General features: G+C 41.7%; 1 long non-coding RNA gene across 1 annotated transcript; it reads left to right on the top strand.

The window, feature by feature from the left end:
- The first annotated feature begins 3,987 nt into the window (after positions 1-3,987).
- On the top strand, positions 3,988-4,650 carry LOC125976925 (uncharacterized). Its single transcript, XR_007484522.2, has 3 exons — positions 3,988-4,117; positions 4,316-4,404; positions 4,605-4,650. It is a non-coding gene; the product is annotated as an uncharacterized lncRNA (long non-coding RNA).
- Positions 4,651-12,368: the final 7,718 nt, after the last annotated feature.

Here is a 12,368-nt window from a genome sequence, read left to right as displayed (position 1 = left end):
CCTTTTATTTTCAAATTCTCTATCCAACTAGTCTTCTCAAGTGCAACTTAATGACTTTTAGTCTCCAGGGCATAACATGCGGCTAATTCAAATTAGCCACCCGCTGGATAATTAGAGGGCGACGTTTCCAGACAGGCCTGTCATTGTGTGTCATTCTTTTACGTTATATTGTCCAAAGGCCTTTGGATGTGCTTTGTGACTGCACATACAGTATCAGTGTCATTCTTCAAGTCAGTTCAAATGACAAAATTACAATTGATGGGCATGAACACGCATTGTTAATGTATTTTAAAGCTAGTTTAATATAAAGTAAAGTTTGTTCACAATTTCTGTGGTGTTCTTTTGATGCTCGGTGTGTTTATTACTTGACCCAGAGAGGTTGTTGGTGCTAATTAATATTATCAGGTTGGATTTTCCAAACTTGTATGAGTTAATTAAAGGTGTGAAATGTTGGAGCGCAGCTGTCAGTTGGATGACGGGAAAGTGTAACGTGCACAACACAACACACTTTTGGACGGTTCAACGGTAAGATGTAAATGTTGCCCGTTAATTAGGAATAGGCGGACGCGAACTTGACGAGGATCTGCTCAGATTGGTTCCTGAGGTCTACAGGCTGATTACCTCTCTCGACCACTTGTCCCACTAAAGCAACCACAATTGCAACCAGGGTGGGTGTACTTTGAATATGATTATTTTAACATTTAAAAAGGTTGCTAGTCCATCATTTTTAACCATCATGTTAGTTTGATTGGTATGAGTGAGAGTTAAAAATCATTGCTTCTGTCACAAAAAAAGTAGAGCGAGGAAAAGATCCCGGGAGCGCTTCAGCATCAGCATTCTTTTAATTGTCACATTATGTGGTTTGGACACTGCTAAGGCATCCTGACACTAACCCAACAGCACCATTCAGATCTATAACTTTTCACACTATCTGTTCAGGCCCTGGAGCTCTCCTCCACTTGCTGCTTTTGTATGAAAATGCAGCCTATGTGTCTCCAATAAATCTTCCTGAGTAATGACGCCCTAGCTAGGTGATTCATGAGCCGGCTGACAGCTCAAATTGCCGGTGTGAATCTCTGGCACGGCATGAGTCGTTCTCCCAGCCAACTCTCTCTCTCTCTCCCGATCTCTCTCGCTCTGGCCTTGGGCATGCAAGGCGGGTCTTGGGAGGGGGAGGTGGAGGTCAGAGCTAGTGCCAGAGTCAAAGATTTACCCTGTCACCTTCGGTCTAAGCTGGATAATGGTGTGCGTAGAGATCATCAACATCATGTTAAAAGTGAAGCCCAGCCTATTCGCAGTGAGCAATACATACAAAAAATGTACAGTAATTTTATATTACACAATTTATACTAATTATCCAATGCAATATATGAAAATGGAGGTTTAAAATTAAATCAGCCGCTTAATACTTTGGCCTGTCCTTGCCAGCCTCCTCAGAGGTTTTTATGTGGACACTGATACGTTTAAAATTCACACTGGTTTGCATCCAATCTTCTTAGCAGCAGAATATGAATAAAATCAATTTAAAATATAAAATGCATGCATTATGTAGACATATTATGTAACATATTCCCTTTTGTGCGCAACAATCCGACAGTGTCATAAAATGTGATTACTGTAAACATCCTTTGGTGTGCATGTGAAGGGCCTGAAATTCCAAGCTGTAATCGACCGTAGAGGAAGCGGTTGTAAAAAGAGCCGTGCATAAAGTTAATTAACATAAAGTTAATTATAAGGTACACTGACAGTTCTGGCGTTTGATCCCTGACACATTTGATGGGCTCCGGTGGATGGGGAGCAGAGCCGGTTCAGACCTCCGAGGCAAAAATATATCAAGGGCCGCCCCTAACTAAAGTCATCCAACATTGTGCAATATTTTCACTCATGTTCCTCACAAAATTAATAATAAGTCTATTAAATTAAAAAGATAATTGATATAAATTGCTGAAAAAACAACAAATTGCATCCTATACGTTTTGCAAACCTTGAGTATCCTTTTCGACAAAAAAAAAATCATGTTAAAGCTTCATGAAGTTGTTCAACAAAGGTTAACAAAAACATTGCTTCCTGAACAGAGGCTTAGGGAAATTAATGAAAGCTTTGGTGAATGAAATAAAGGCTCTTTTTGTTAAATCCACCATTTCCCCATCATGTTGTTCCAATTTGTGTTTGTCCTGAAGGACCCTGGTTCCATACGAAAAACACATTTCCACTGTTGCATCAGTGCAGCCATTGAGCTTTTCTCTCCACTTTTCGTTTGTGTGCTCCCCTTTGACTTTGCGTTTACATCAAATGTACTCATAATGTTTGGGACATCAAACACCCCCTTGAGGGGTTCTTGCGGTCGGTATTCCCAGAGACTTGCTGGAACAAATGACAGACCGGAGCAGAAAGGCTTAGATGAAGAAATCAAGACAACGATTTTGTGCGGCTCAGCATTGCCACCACAGTTGTGCACTAACGTGGACCACACGAGCATCACACGAGAACTCGGACTGAAATTCAAACAATACATTACGTCACGGACAAACTATGACTATTTTCCCTTCACATGAGGTGTCATTTATGAGAAACTGTGACAACGTCTATAAAACAACAACAAAATATTATTAACAACAACAAATGTGTGGTTTAATTACATTCAATTAGGTCAAGTAAAAGTTTTTGACTTACTACAATGCAAACAATTGTCTGGAAGTTGTGTGATGAATATTTAATTTACGCTCATTTGACATTTTTGCTCAATAAATATTAAGTTAAATGAAGTACTGGTCTATGCTGTTCTACTCTATGCTACTGTACTGACACCTGCTGAAAAAAAACTTTGAAACTTTTTGAAAAAGTAGTGTATAAATTACTTTCCCTAGTAATTAGTTACATTTATGAGGGAGTAATTCAATTACTAATTCAATTACTTTTGGGGAAAAGTAACTAATTAATTACATTTTGGAAGAATTGGGCCAACGCTGAAAGTGACAAAAAAAATCTTCAATCCATTTATTCATCCATTCATTATACACTGAAAAAAAAACGTTGGATTCTTTGGATTGACTTACTTAGTTCAGACATTTACATCGATTGCACATGATACAAATATGTTAAACTAATATAATTTATTTGAACACTTGCACGGGAAACAGTAGAAAAGGGTCAGTTTGGCACTTATTAATCATATGCAATAAAAGGTGTTGAAAAGTACTCACATTTTCCTGGACTTTTCGTTCTTATATTTGATTGACCATAGTACTGAATGACAGTATTAAAAAAAAAAACACTGTAGGAAGACCATGATGACATTGACCACTTGATGGCAACATTGTTGCAGTCTTGCTATCTCAGTGCATGTTGGCTCTGACAGGGGGAGCCACAGGCGCAACTTCTCCGTTCAAAGTCAACTCCCGCGTATCGGAAAGGTCCCAGGTCAGGGCTCCCATTCTACTTCTTGATTTTGTAGAGTGGTGCACAAAGGTCATTTGGGTCAAGCTGAATTATTCCTACAAATGAAGCAAACGAACAATGAAGTCACAAGCTCTGTCTCCATCTTGTGGTACTCAGATAAAAATGACATTTTTACATGTATATGTGCATAGCATATATATGTTTTGGTCCAATCAGATTTCACCCCTCCCCCCCCCCATGTGATTCTAATGTGATTCTTAAAATCATTAGTGGTGGCTGCTATAAATATTTTATTCCAAGTACCACTTAAAAAAGCACTTAGCTTTGTTGGCTAGACTTTATCCCATTTTTTTTTTTTTTTTTTAAATCTCAAGGACACATGCCGAATATAGGACAATAAATCAGGCATCACTGATTCATCATTTGAGGACAAAATTATTATTGTGGCGACCTGGGAGGTGCGCACCTGTCTGTGGGTGCATGTGACCACAAGGGGCCACTGCAGGGGTATGACGTGAACGCGCAGCACGCAGTGGAGCTCCTCAGAGCGCCCCAAATAGCTGATTGCAATCTATCCTGATTGGAAGCGCGCACACGCCAGGGTTTATAAGCAGCAAACAGCTCAATCCTCTTGTCCAGTGAGCAGCAGCAGCAGTAGCAACAAATCGCACTGAGCTCGAGGGAGAAAGGAAAAAAGTCATGGGAAGAGAAGACCAAGGTGAGCTCACAGTTCTCAACTGGACTCATTTAGTTTACTCTGTATGACAAGCATTAAGTTGTGTACTAACTTTTGTTTGAAAGAATAACTAACCTTTTCTTCTCTTTTTGTAAAAAGAACTGAACTTTGTCTACATTGTTTATTTGGAAGAAAATTGTACCTTTTGTTTAAACTCATCCATTATTTTGTGTTTTACAGGTTTTTTTACCTTTTGCTCATTAAAGTAGCAACGAATCACACTGAGCTCCAGGGAGAAAGGAGAAAAGTCATGGGACGAGAAGACCAAGGTGAGCTCACAGTTCTCAACTGGACTCATTTAGTTTACTCTGTATGACAAGCGTTAAGTTGTGTACTGACTTGTTTGAAAGAATAACTAACCTTTTCTTCTCTTTCTGTAAAAAGAACTGAACTTTATCTACATTTTTTATTTGGAAGAAAATTCTACCTTTTGTTTAAACTCATCCATTTGTTTGTATGTGTTTTACAGGTTTTTTTCACCTTTCGCTCATTAAAAACCCGAACAAAGAGTGGAATCCCAGTCTGGTAAAGTCCTTCCTTTTCAAATGTGGAAACCCATGACGTTAAAATACACGTGCCGACTATTTTGTCCTTGTTTCATAAAAGCATAAACCTTGGTTGGACATTTTGCATCAGAGCAGCAATGCAAAATGAAAATGTCAAGCCTCAGTAGGCCACTCAAAGTTTTTTGGTATTTGCCACCTGCAGTATTTAATCTCAAACGGTCACCTCCATGTTGCTCCACAATGCGGCTGGACTGGCAAGAGAACAGGTGGTGCTGTCACACAGGCGTTTTGCCAGGGACTCTAGTAAATCGTCCCTTCAGTATAGAAATCGACTCTGGCGTTCCCCTCTCGGGTTGATGTCGAGTGATGGGCCGAGCGAATTAAGTGGAAAGTGCTGAATGACTAATGGCAGCCAGATGGAGAAAGGGAGGTGTGTGTAAATTGGTGTTTGAATGGCCAGCTACGTTAATTCTGTTGAGCCAAACGTGTTGCGTCAAATTGCATCTTTGAACTCCCTTGGGAATGAAATAAAGGACTAATGAAAAAAAAACCTGTCTCCCCCTTGTGGTTTTGAATTGAATTGCCAGCATTCATTTGAATTTACGGGTTATAGGGGAAATGTTACTTGTTTTGGGGAAGACAAAAAGGCATGTTATTCGTTTTGTGCTGAGGCCAAAGCTATTTCTAATAAAGAATACGGCTTTGACTGCAGCTGCTGGTGTTTTGGTGTCAAACGACATTGTCAAATGTGAGTAGATCCTTTTTATTAGGCCATAGCCTTGTCGAATGGAAAAGTAGTACTTTGCTGCTATCTGGGGCAAACAAACTTTGCTGGACTCCTTCCCTCATTTACTTCCTCCTTTGAAAGTCTACAGAACCTTTTGTCAAGAAAAAGCTCGGTTAATTTTTGCTTATTCATTTCCCCTTTGTTGGTCGCCGGTTTCAAATTTGCATCTGTCATTTAGTGATGATTACCAAAGCTTTGCACGGATGACAAATCGGTTGTTGTCCTCATTTGAGCCTGATTTACATTTTGACATATTAGCTATGTCATACTCAAAGTTAAACCGAGCATGTCTTCGCTTGGAATATTAATAACCCAATAACCGTGGTTATTTTTCTTCCTTCTTGTCCTGACATCAACTTCAATGTTGGCGGCAATTCCGTTGGCCTAAAAAGCCTTAATAAATGGAAAAGAGTCATCTGTCATTCCATCTAGCCTTGCTGGCACTTCTCATTTTTTTGTTTGGTGTGGAGTAAACTCCATTTAGTGGGAGATTTAGCAATCTCTGCGGCTAAAGCGGCATTTAAAAAGCCCGCAGAGAGGAGAATATAGTGGGAGCTTTTTACAATGCCTCCAACCATGTTTTGTGCTATTTTATGACTTTTTTTTTTTTTTGTTGAGGTTTATTTCCTACACAACACTGCTAAATAGCTTCGGTTTCCCCAGTTGTGAGAAAGCTCTGCAGACCTCCCACTGACAAATGAAAAATAGCAGGCGACACTTCTCCTGTCTGGTGGGAACCAGACAAGTGTTGTAGGCCATCGCTTATTCATGCACCTGAGAGCTGCACACGAATCTCATGCTAGCTGCTCCTTGAGTCGGGCTATAAAGTACAGCAAGGCAGACTAAATCTCTTTGCAAGGCCCTTGGAAAAATCAGAGCGGATTACCCGCCTTTGCCTTGCCCCACATGGCCATCAGAAGCCATACGGGAACGTAAATCGTACGAGTTGATGTTCACGAAAAGCTGCAAAACCTAATTGAGGGGAGAGATGCGGAATCTAGGTAATTCTGCAAAATAAAAACAAAAAATCATTTCAGGAGTCAATTGTTTTCCAGAGAGCTAACTTTGATTTGTAATGTGAACATGGGGTACAAAACCTAGAGTATAATTTAAGTTTGCTTTTGTCACTGTCTGTAATGTGCCGTAGTGGTGGCCTTTCCTGAATCAAGTTGATGAATTGTTAATCACTTTCTTCCATCTTGGTTGCCGTGTCGTCAATACACGTGCTATGAAATGTAAATGAGATAAGCGAAAGCTTCTTTGCCTGCCGTGGATCCTTTTTGACTCTTGCTGTTGAGTTTTTTTCTTTTTTTGCCTTTGTCACTTGCATTTCTCTTGTTGTGTAATGATTCACGATCCGACGGCCAATCAGCATGATCATTAGTCACCGCTGCCCGACAGCGGCTGACTCGTACTGAGGGCACAGCTCTAATAGCCGTGTGATGCATTACTGCAGCTGGGCAGACTCCAGCTACAAAATGCTAACGCTGAAAACAACAAATGAAGCTAAACAAGCCCAAGTGCTATATTTGTATGCTTAAATGCTATCAGCACACAAAATACACTGATTGTGGTTGTAACAAAAACAAAAGTTTTGGTGGTCTATTCATGTGAAATCAGGTTATCTGTGTCACGGATCGGATGGACTTAAATACACTACAGGTAAGAAGAGGCAGGTGATTCTATCGTGAGGCAACACAGGAGGGGAGGGGCGACACGAACAGAAACCATGGTAACCTAAACATAATAAAGCACCCGGTGACGAGATGTGACAATCTGAACAGCTTCAGTTCAGTTCAAGGCTGGAGCACACCGTAAAAGCTTTTTTCCCCCCACTCAAACCATTATCACAAAGTTGGAAGAAGAGAACGTCTGAGAAACTATAACCGCAATCTACTTTGAAGGTGTTGAGCGGAGTGTCTCATGAAAGTTGTGCACGTCAACGAATCTATAGGAGGAGGTTGTGGATGCACGTGTGGCCCTTAACTTGAATTTGCAAATGCAGAGGGTGGAGGCAACGGCACCATACACAACGTGCATCATTTCAATTGCCTCCAGCGAGAATTGCCAAAGCTTCAGTCAAGTATGTGAGACAATGTGCCATGCTGACAACTTGATGCAGGAAAATCTTTGGTCCAGGATAGGAAGGCCTCTGGCTGGCTGAATAGAGATGGAGGAGGTGGACAAGCAGCTCGCGCAAGAGATTCAGGAGGTAGGGGCTAGCTTGCCATTTTCTGACAACACACCAGCGTGTAGGAGTGTTCCATCAACACCAGGAAAATAACGAGCTGGAAAACACCATCGGAACAACGGCACACAAGCGAAGGGGTCAACACGGAAGGTCGGCGACACAATTTTCAAAAGCCAGAAAGTTTCTGGTTTTCCCTACTGCTGATAAACCTCCATTTAACGCTGCCTGGCTCTTTAATTGCGGCAATAAATAGAGCGCTTCACTAATAAGCACTTTAAATCGGAAAGTTGGCACACACACTAACAAAAAGAAAGTCAAGGCGGCAGGTGAAGATGGTCCAAGGAAAATACGGCATGAGCTTTCGGAATTATTGCTTTTGTGGATTGTCGGACTTTTATGTGGAATTCATTTGTTACTGCGGTAAACAGCAGTCCAGTGTTTTTGATTAAGCAACAGCGTTGTGGCCTAAAGACAGTAAGCCAAAGCATGAAAAGGTTATTCTATCTACTCGGAGGGGGTGATTAATTCCAAAGTCATCTCATGAGAGTTTGACAAGGTTAGAGGAGAAACGACTGCAGTGGAAAAACTGTTGAAGTCGTTGACCCCCAAAGAGGCGACCATTGGACCGGAGTTAATCAGATGCTGGTGAACCCTGAAATATAATGACGCTTAGAAGGGACAAGGTGGATGCTATTTCAACCTCCGTGATTAGAATTGTTCTCATTCCGTAATTGACGAGCAGCAGCAGTTTGACAGGAACACGCAACAGTTTATTAAATGTAAACAATTTTCCTTGTGTTGACGCAATTGTGTGCAAAGTAATGAGAGCAACGAAACATGCTTTTTCACCAAATAAAAAGTGGCTCATCAAAAACTGCTGACTTTGACATTGTGTTATTGCATGTAGGACGCCGCTGCATCTATCCGTCTTGCTGTGCCCTAATTGATAACCTTGGCCCGTCCAGTCTTCTCAGCCACTGACTGATCGGCGTAATCGTGGGGATCATTATTAGCGAGATACCCGACTCCTCCGCCCCACCACCAAACGCTATTCATCACATCAAGACTTAATTGGATTGCTAATTGATGTGTAGAAAGCCATGTAATTGCACTAAAAGGCACTTTCTGGTGAGTGGCAAACACTCACTCTCAGACGGTGTGTTTGTCCGTGGCGTGGTCACTCAGCGGAACATGTATGAGCATGTGAAACAAGTATGAAGAGGGTGACTAACATTTAACCTCAGTATCATATGAGGGTCAAAGGTGAGCATGCTTGACACCTCATATGTTATTTCTGCTTGTTTTTTTTTTTTTGTAGTATTGTGCACATTTGAATTTATCTCTTGAATTTTGAATATTTTGCATTTTGAATATTTCGATGATTTTTCAAGTACCACTAGAGGGAGCCAAAATTCACTCTGCTGCATTATTTTTACACCTGCAATAACACAAACACACACACACTCACTCACGCGCTCACATATTCATTGAGTGAGTACGTCCTCAACAAACAGCTCATCCGTCTTCATTCTCTGTGATTACTAAGAGGGTTGTGCACTGTGGTCGATGAGCGTCCAATGTGGAAGCGTACAGCTAAAATAAATACGGTCGATGAGCCATGTAATGGAGCACAATGAGGCGCCATTCAGGCTAATTCTGAAGAAACCTCCACATAACAGCCACGCAAAGGAAGGAGGCTCTTCACCTCAATTCCCTTTGCCTTTCTTTGTATCATTTGTACACACTTTGGTGCATTCATGAGAGCTGAAGTCCTCCTTGAGTTCTTGGGATTTTAAATAAATGTTTTCATATCCCTTGCTGCTTTTTAATATACACTGCGTGTTCTGTGAGTCATGAATAACATATTTGGCATAAGCTGCTGTTGGCCTGTGCTACCAGCAACACATTTTTAGTGAGTTCAAGAAGTTCTTTGAGTCACATTTTTATGAAGGGCAAGTTACATATGCAATACCTTGGAGATTGAGTTTTTTTTTTTTTTCCAATTTATTAAGATTGAAAACCAAAAAGGTTGGACGTTCTGTTGACCCACGGAGGTAACAAACAATATAAAGAATGATAGAATTCACAATCAGTGGAGGTCTTGCTACAAAAATGATCCCTGAGGGTGAGACGACGGGCAAAAATTGCAAATTCTATTATTTCCATTTGCATTGGATAATTTTGAAAAAGCTTCAGGGAAATCCACGACTGACACAACAGAAGAAATAATTTCCCTATGTCAGTAAAACAAGACTTTGCCATTCTTTAGGGAAAAGGCGATGACCAACCCAGTTGCACAAATGTCAACATCAGCTTCCATCTCCTATCCGGACAAAATCTCATCAACAAATATTTGCTGGGGCCGAGGACTTTGTGTGTGCTTGTGTGTGTGTGTGTCACCTGTCACCCCGTCACACATTGTCAGCATCCCACTCAACCGGGTGGCCCAAGCGCGCGGAGCCAGCGAGCTGTCAGGTGCAGGACATCAACACCTCATGGGGCAAAAATGTCAATCTGGGCCGACAAGTGCTCATCACCGTGCCGGAGATGCGACTAACATCCCCCTGGAGGGCATCTGAGGTGTGCTTGCGTGTGTGTGTGTGTTGGTCCTGTGTGTTGTCAGATGCACAAAAACGACTCTGCAGACTCAGACGCAGAATCCATGAGCCAGTTTTTATTTCATGAGTGATGGAGCAGAGGTGACCCACAAATGCACTGACCTTTTGATCTTGAGTCCCAGTAAAGCAATGCTGATGGTGGAGGGGGAAAAAAAAGAAGTTGCGTCATCAGTTGGTGAATGTGTGAAGCGCTTTGAGCGTCTTTGTAGGTGGAAAATGATTATTTCCATTTTTTTTTATATAAAATCTGCAGGATACGCAGACAATGGAGTTGCTTGTTCTTCTCTTTCCCCGTCACACGCTCTCAATTCCTTTTCCCCTTCCACCTTTGCTGTCGCTAATGTGACAGCGCAGACAATAGCTTGTGGGGCCTTTACAAGGTTCCCCGACTAATAATTAGTGAGAGCTTTTCATCCCATGTCCCCGTGTTCTGGATGACTTGCTGGTCTTTGAAGGTGCTTCTGACACAAAAGCTGCTTTCAACTACCCAGAATCTTTTGCCCGGGCGCTTCGTCTTTGCTCTCACCACAGGGCTCTCAGGGAAAAAAATTGTGGCAAGTGGATGGCAAGAGAGACTTTTAGAAGCTGGGAATCCTGCAGAGCATTAGCAGAATTTAAGGAGGGAATGAGTAAGTCATATCCTCCCATGCCGTGAACGTGTCTCGAGCCAAGCCTCCAAATTTTGTGTTGAGCATGCAGCCTGGATATCCTCAGCGGCGATTTTAGATTCGGTCAAGTGCAAAGCTTGTTAAATTTTACATTTCAAATTACTTATTGATTTGCAAAATCAATCTTAGGACACAACAATGTTTACTATGCACTTTTGAAAGTAATTTCCACAGCATCCTACTTTGACTGTGTTCCTGCCACCTCTCCCTGACCTTTCTCCGCAAACTTTTCCAAGGAACGGGTGTGTGGGCGTGACAGTTGTTTGCCTCATACTTTTGTTTATTTGTTTTTAAACTAGTGTCGTACTGTACATAATCCAAATGAACCATGAGTAAGGAGAACCATCACCGCTAGTTATTTACTCACAATGGTTTACATTACAACATATCAAATTCAGGGTGTAAGTCCGGCTAGCTCGCGAATGCCAACAAAGATTCTCAAGTTCCTAATGAAATTTTAACATTTTAAATACCCTCAAAAGTGACATGTTTTTTTTGTCAACAATCCATCTGGCACGGTGAAGATCCACTTTGTGATCCCTCAGTTGCCAAGACAACAGGAAAGAGAGCTCTGTAAGTTACACTTGTATTTAATAGCTTTGTTCAGGCTGAGTTTGTGGCAACTTAATCACTTTATTTGCTCAATATACGCCTGGATGAATCATTAATGGCCAATGTTTATTCATTCAGTCCAACAATTCGCTTTGCGGTTAACCGTTGTCCGTTATGCATAACAAATGTCGGCTAATGTGAATGTGGCTAGGGATGGCAAGCAAAACACGTCGGGTTGTGAAGATAGAGAATCTTTTTCACTCCAACCAGCTTGGCTTTTAATATTCCTCTTATCATTCAAGTGCTACACTTCCCCAGGTGTGCAGAAGCGGCACAATGCAGGATAAAAGGAAATGGCTCTTATTCATTTTCAAAGGCCCATTCTGAGCAGAACAAAAGAGCGCCGTTTACAAATCATTATACCCGAAGGGAAATCTACCAGCGGATGACATTGAAGGCGAAAAGTTGGTCGGCGACACCGTTTTAAAAAGCAGACATCTAAAAGCTTTACATCTTCATACTTGGACTAAGTGGCCAAACACAAAGCAGCGGCGGCGGCGGGTGTGCGCGACACATCATCACAGCCGGGAGCAAACACAACGCAGGCCAGTGCATCAAATCTGTCTTCAGGACCATCTCATCTCACTTATCAGACAACGGTCTAGCAAGCTCCCTCGCGGTCATCCTCTCACGTTCCGTTCAGTCTGGTGCCGACTCACAGCAAATTAAGGCTTGAGCTTGCGTAAATTTGATAATGTGGGATTATGTGAGCGTGATTCAACGTCGACGGTGCACACTCGGGTGAGTTTTGTGTTTTGAGGCGTGAAGCGAGTTAAACCGCCATGACGGTGGAACAGTGTTTTTGTGCTGAGTGGAAATGTTCAAGCCTCTAAGATGCCAAATGACTTTTG

This window comes from Syngnathus scovelli, chromosome 11 (genome assembly GCF_024217435.2).
Source record: "Syngnathus scovelli strain Florida chromosome 11, RoL_Ssco_1.2, whole genome shotgun sequence".
Classification (NCBI taxonomy): domain Eukaryota; kingdom Metazoa; phylum Chordata; class Actinopteri; order Syngnathiformes; family Syngnathidae; genus Syngnathus; species Syngnathus scovelli.
The sequence above is the reverse complement of the archived record's forward strand: the minus strand, read 5'-3'. Positions and strand labels throughout refer to the sequence as shown.